The sequence below is a fragment of the Gobio gobio genome, assembly GCF_949357685.1.
Source record: "Gobio gobio genome assembly, chromosome: 21".
Classification (NCBI taxonomy): Eukaryota; Metazoa; Chordata; class Actinopteri; order Cypriniformes; family Gobionidae; genus Gobio; species Gobio gobio.
Window position 1 is genome coordinate 30,386,562 of NC_137117.1, and position 6,086 is coordinate 30,392,647.

Here is a 6,086-nt window from a genome sequence, read left to right on the forward strand (position 1 = left end):
TGCACCTAACGTTACAACCATATAAACATGCCATATAGTCGGCTTTCTGCTGATTCTGTAATTTCAGTCAAATGCAGGCTATTTTCGCTGTGTACCAAACATACAATACGCTTCATATGATTATTCTTACATGTAACTAACTTATGTACTACATTAATGTCAAGACAAGACCTAGCTGTTTTGGAAAACAAACAAACAATAAAACCACACCTGCCACAGCAGTCTAGTTCTGAGTTCTCCCCGCCACCATGTTTAAAGTTTATGACACGCCCATCTCGGGAATTGGGGTATCAAAATTATTTCCGAACTTTCCAGTGGTAAACACGACATCAGAGGGAGTTCATGTGCAATTTTTTACCTTGGAAACTGGTATTTACGATCATTCCGATAGCTCGTGAAGGCAGCATAAGGTAAACCTCTTGAAGTGAATGTTGTGTAGCGGTTGTCATGACAACAGAGCGTATTTAGGCCACGCCCACACCAGACTTTGCATTGCGTGAGGCTGCATCCTTGTCATTTCGGACTTATAACAAAAAACAGAACAATGTCTAAAAGCCGATATGTGACAAAGTGTACAACAAACAAGCTAAAAAACACAGAAATATGTTTTTAAGCTGTCGACCCAAAAAAACGAGAGTTTAAGGAGACAAAAGTGGATAAAGGCAGTAAAACGGGACGCTTCAGCAGGAAGAATGGGTCAATTTTGGGATCCTGACACTCAGTATGTCTCAGTATGCGTATGTGTGCAGTAAATATGTTGTCACTGTTAAGTCAAATATCCAAATGTCAGTTTTATAATTATATTTCCTGTCGCTGATAACCTTCCCCTGTAGTGGGTGTAGTTCTCAGTGTAATATAACGTGTCACGCTCTGTCTAATGGCCTGTATCCACTTTTTTGTCATTAAACGCTCGTTTTTTGGGTCAATAGCTTATAAAAACTTCTGGGTTTTGTTTAGCTTGTTTGCTGTACACTTTGTCACATATCCGCTTTTAGACATTGTTCTGTTTTTTGTTATAAGTCCGAAATGATAAGGATGCCACGCAATGCAAAGTCAATAGGTGTGTTCGACATCGGCTGCGGCTGGAATCAACTGATCGGCGAGAGTAGCCGCGTGCAGGCGGGGAGGAGCTGCAAACACAGACGTGAAGTCGGACACTTTCTGCTTCTCGCGGTGACGCTCGCGCTGTGTTTGCACACTTTATCAGCTGAAGTGAAATAAATGCAATATTTGGCAATACACAGATGTTTCAGAGACATTATTGTCATGTAATACTTTATGCACTGCTTAATACAGCGTGTGTTTTTACAAGAATAAAGTTCAACATATAAGCCTACACTATCAATGAAGTGGGGTCTATGTTTTTAATCAGTTATATTTTGATAAACATGACAATATAACAGCGCGACTACATGAAAGGAGGTTTTACTGTTATAAAAAACAGATTTGTGCGCATTAGTGGAGCTGAAGGTTTTAGAATAAACACGAAAACACGTGATCGCTGTCATGCGGTGAATCTGGCCAAACGTGGAACGGCTGTGTCGTCATCAGAGCCCGTGCAGCCTCATGCAGTCGCTCTCGAGAGGGGGGGCTCAAGATGGCGGCGTGATCGGACGTGGTTTTGCAAGCTGAGACGCAAAATCGGGTATTTCTCACAAATGATGATACAATTTTCGTAAAAGTTGCTAATTAGTATACAGGATACGGTATTTGGTTAAATTTTGAGGTTGGAGCGTTGTAAACAGTATTAAATTACAAACGCATTGTGTCCTACAGTTTGGAAAATGGCTGAGGAGACTACTATTGGTGTAGAAATGGAAGTTGAGACTGTAAATGAAAAGAGAAACTTCAACGATACCCACTCGTATGCCTGTAAAGTTAAAAACGGAGGAAGTTGTGATTCTTGTCCAAACACACCAAAGCCACGTTTCCACCGCAGGAACTTTACCCCGGAACCAGGAACTTTTGGGGGGAACTCGGTGTGTTTCGACCGCAGGAACCAGGGTCTAAATGAAGTTCCGGGTAAATATTTCCCCCTCCAAACGGCCCTGCTTGCGAGGTGGGACTTTTGAAAAGTTCCCGAACTTTCGGGGGTGGGACTTGAGCGCTGAACATGCTGATTGGTTGAGCTCTCGCAGCTATTTTTTTTTCCACCGCCATATTTACGAGTCTTTTGCGAGGTGAGTTCTGTGGGTTTTGCGTTCAGTAAATATTTTTTTTTGCAACAATGGAGTTCAACAATAAATTCGACCGATGGACCGACGACGAGGTTCAGGCTTTATTGAGCATATATGCGGAGAAGGACATCCAGCGGGAACTGGAAACGGCGACCCGTAATGAAAAGGTATACCTGAAGATATCGGCTCGGTTCCAGTCACACTGGAAAACAGTGCAGAGAGAAGTTGAAGAAATTAAGACAAGATTACAAGAAATTAAAGGATCATAACAACCGGAGCGATTCCGACCGCCTGGACGCGTTGCTGGGACACAGACCGTCCTTTTCTGGCGCAGCGGTAACGAAAGACTCGGCTAGTGCGTTGTTGGAAACCATCCAGGAATCCGAGTGGGTTGAAGGTAAATATATCATCTTGGTATCATCTATTAAACTCGTTGCAGTGTTTAAACACGTTGCAGTAACTTTTTTCAACGTGCTTTTCCAGGTGTAACGAGTGGCCCTGATGAATCGCAGGCAACGGAGACCAGCGTGTTTTCCCCCGCGGTCACTAGTACGTTATAAAGCTGACAAAAATGTGTATATATTTAAAAACTGATGTGTAATCCTTAATGGTTTTGTTGTTTTTAATTGTAAACTTGAATTGCCCATGATAAAATTTGCACACTGGGCATTGTTCAAGCTGGCCAAACAATTGTTCATTATTTGTAGTGAAAACACTTTAAATAATTAATTGATGGTTTCTATTGTTTCATGGTTGCCTTGTGTATTAATTTCCATGTGTTTCTGTGCAAGTTTTCTACTTAGGGAAAAGGAAAAAGGACTGTGACTTTTTTGATGCACTGAGGGACATGGGCCGGGCCGTCCTGCAGCATGGACAAGAACAGCCTGACCAATATATGCAGCTGTTACTGGATAGCCAGGCCGAGGAGAGATGAGGAGGCAAGAGCTGGCATTCCACCAGTCAGAAGCGGAAGAAAGCAGAGGGACTTTCAGACCGGGTTTCTGTCTGTTCTTGGACAGTTTGTCCAGTCGTTCAAGAAGTAGCCACAATGACCAGCCGCTTGAATGAAGCATTTGCACTACCACACTTGTACTTTATATATTGTACATGTTGGCACAGCTCTTGGAAAGGTTACTGAAAAATACACTTTTTTTTATATATTGTTGTTTTCACATTTTATATTTTCATTTTATTGTTCTAGTAATTTATTTGTCTTTGCACACTTTTATTTTAATTTTGTAAGAACTTATCTGTCTAAAATAAAGTAAAATGTGTAAAATGTCACTGTGTCTTTAATTTCCACATTCTAACTATATAACCACATTCTAATTGTATTCATATAGTGTAGGAAGCAAATAAAAGGGCTGCTGCTCGCAAGTCTTTCTGAATATGCACATAAACATATCTAGAAAACCCAAATATTATATTTTTAAATGTATAACTATGTGAATGTAGTATAATAACTTATAACCACAACTTAAGTGAAGCCATAAGTGTGGTCCTGCTTCATTTCAAATTTGAGGAAGAAGTCTCTAAAATTATGCATTTAATGAAGCATATTGTAATACTAGTCATGTGAATTTTTTTTTTTTTGTGAATGTTAAGAGATGTTATTGTGATAAAAAATAAAATACTTGCAGTCTAGTACCTAATCTTTCAACTGCTTAATTCAGTCTATTGTTTTCATTCAATTAACTTTTCACACATCTGTCATGAATGACTGACCTCATTATCCTTTTATAGAAAATGTTTTGTTTTGGAATTGAGCTATTACAACACATTCAGATTTTGGATTGCCCATCATCCCATTTTGCATTAAAATGGTCAAACCAGGTGAAAGTGCACGTTTAAATAAACAGTGTTGGTAATGTGTGTACATAATCAGCAAAAGCAGCGCTGCTTGCATCACCTACACTTGTTATTGTTGCAGACAGTATCGCGCAAAAGTGATTACTGTCCGTCGGTAACTGGGAGAAGCAGTCGCGCGCATTCCCACGTCACCGGACTAATTTGCCTAATCTCCCCGGTACTTTAGACCGCGGTGGAAACGCAGATTGTAGCAGGTCTGGGGGAGAAAAAGTTCCTGGGAAAAAAGTTCCTGGTACAAATAGTTCCGGGTAATTTCGGTGGAAACGCGGCTCAAGTAAAAATCAACCCTCCAAAAAGCAAAAACATGTGGCCTCCGCTGCCAAAGAAAGTGAACTCTCTTTAAGCGAAGTGCAGGAGAATATCATCCGAATTCTCTCTGAGAAGATTAATGAGAGATCCGACCAGATTGAAAGAATGGTGAAGGAGAATTCTTCCAATATTGAAGCTTTGGGCAAATCTCTTACCTCAGTTCATGATGATGTAATGGAGTTGCAGAAAGAAAACAAAGTCTTAAAAAATGCAAATGCTGTCCTGGAAAGAAAGGTCAAGGAAATGAACTCGAAGATTCACGATCAGGAACGTTACAGCCGCAGATGGTGCTTGCGTTTATACGGACTGTCCGAGCATTCTAACGAAAACGTGAAAACAAGAGTCATGGAAATATGCAAAGAGGTGGCTTCAAGTTCGGACACAGACAGGCGCATGGTAGCAGATGCTCTGGATGTTGCACATCGTCTTGGCAGACTTAAAACCGCGGATGATGCCAGAAGAGTGAAACCAAGACCCGTTATCATACGATTCATATCCCGTACTGCCAGGGATTTAATCTGGAAAAACTCAAAAAACAACGAGTATATGACCGCCAAGGGGCTACGGTTTAAGGAGGACTTGACTGCTTTCGACATAGAAGCACGGAATCGTCTTTGGCCGGCTGTGGAGAGAGCGAGGAAGGAGGGAAAAAGCGCATACTTCAGCGGAGCGAGGGCTTTCATTGATGGTAAAGAGATTCATCTTGAAGAAAACAACGGAACGTCATAGACTGTGGTCGTTTATGGAGTTTGCAATTGATGATATCCGGATAATGAAGAACATTTATCTTTAGAGACAATACGCAGTTGCGTCTAAGTTCCAAATCAGGTGGTTCATAAATGGATGCACTTTAAGGTTTAAATGTTTTCAACTGATGTTATTTTCGGAGGACTTGACTGCTTCGACTTAGAAGCACGGGATCGTCTTTGGCCTGTTGTGGAGAGGACGAGAAAGGAGGACATAAGCATACTTCAGCGGAGTATGCATACTTCTGTCTTTCGTTGATGGTAGCTTCATCCTGAAGAAGACAACGGAACGAAAGTTCTTAATCAGGTGGTTCATGTATGCACTTTAAGGTTTAAATGTTTGCAACTGATGTTTCTTTTTGAAGATCGTTTGTGGGAACCCCATTACGTTAAAGTTTAAAGTTTAGGCTATTTACTTACTCTTGTGGTTTATTTTTCTGATACTTTTTACATTTGATGTCTCTTTCTTTGTTTTCTATCAATGCCAGAGGTATTCATGATATTTTAAAGAGAAAAGCTTTATTTTTGTACTGCAAAGGGAAATGTGTAGATTTTTGTCTAATTCAGGAAACGCATGCATGTTCTTCAGATGCCATGTTTTGGAAAAATCAATGGGGGAAAGAGATTTGGTTGTCATTTGGCAGTAATCGATCAGCAGGGGTAGCTATTTTACAAGATAAATTTACAGGGCAGATATTACATTATGAAAAAGATGATTGTGGTAGATGGATATTACTTGTGATAGATAAAGATACTACACAATTTTTATTAGTTAATTGTTATGCCACCAATAACCATTTGAACAACAAAATACTCTTTTCAAAAATTGAATCTAGAATCCAACATTTTATTTTCTTGTATCCTTTTGCCAAAGTTATTTGGGGAGGAGATTTTAATACTGTGTTTGATGCAGCTATTGATAGATGGCCCCCAAAAAGCAGGCCTGACCCTACGAGTGAGCTGGATAATGTGTGTCTAAGATTGG

The 6,086-nt window shown here is 40.2% G+C and overlaps 1 long non-coding RNA gene across 1 annotated transcript; it reads left to right on the top strand.

Annotated features, from left to right (window-relative positions):
- Positions 1 to 1,585: 1,585 nt before the first annotated feature.
- Positions 1,586 to 3,460, top strand: LOC307117213. The gene is made up of 3 exons (XR_013815420.1): positions 1,586 to 2,574; positions 2,661 to 2,726; positions 2,969 to 3,460. It is a non-coding gene; the product is annotated as an uncharacterized lncRNA (long non-coding RNA).
- The last annotated feature ends 2,626 nt before the right edge of the window (positions 3,461 to 6,086 follow it).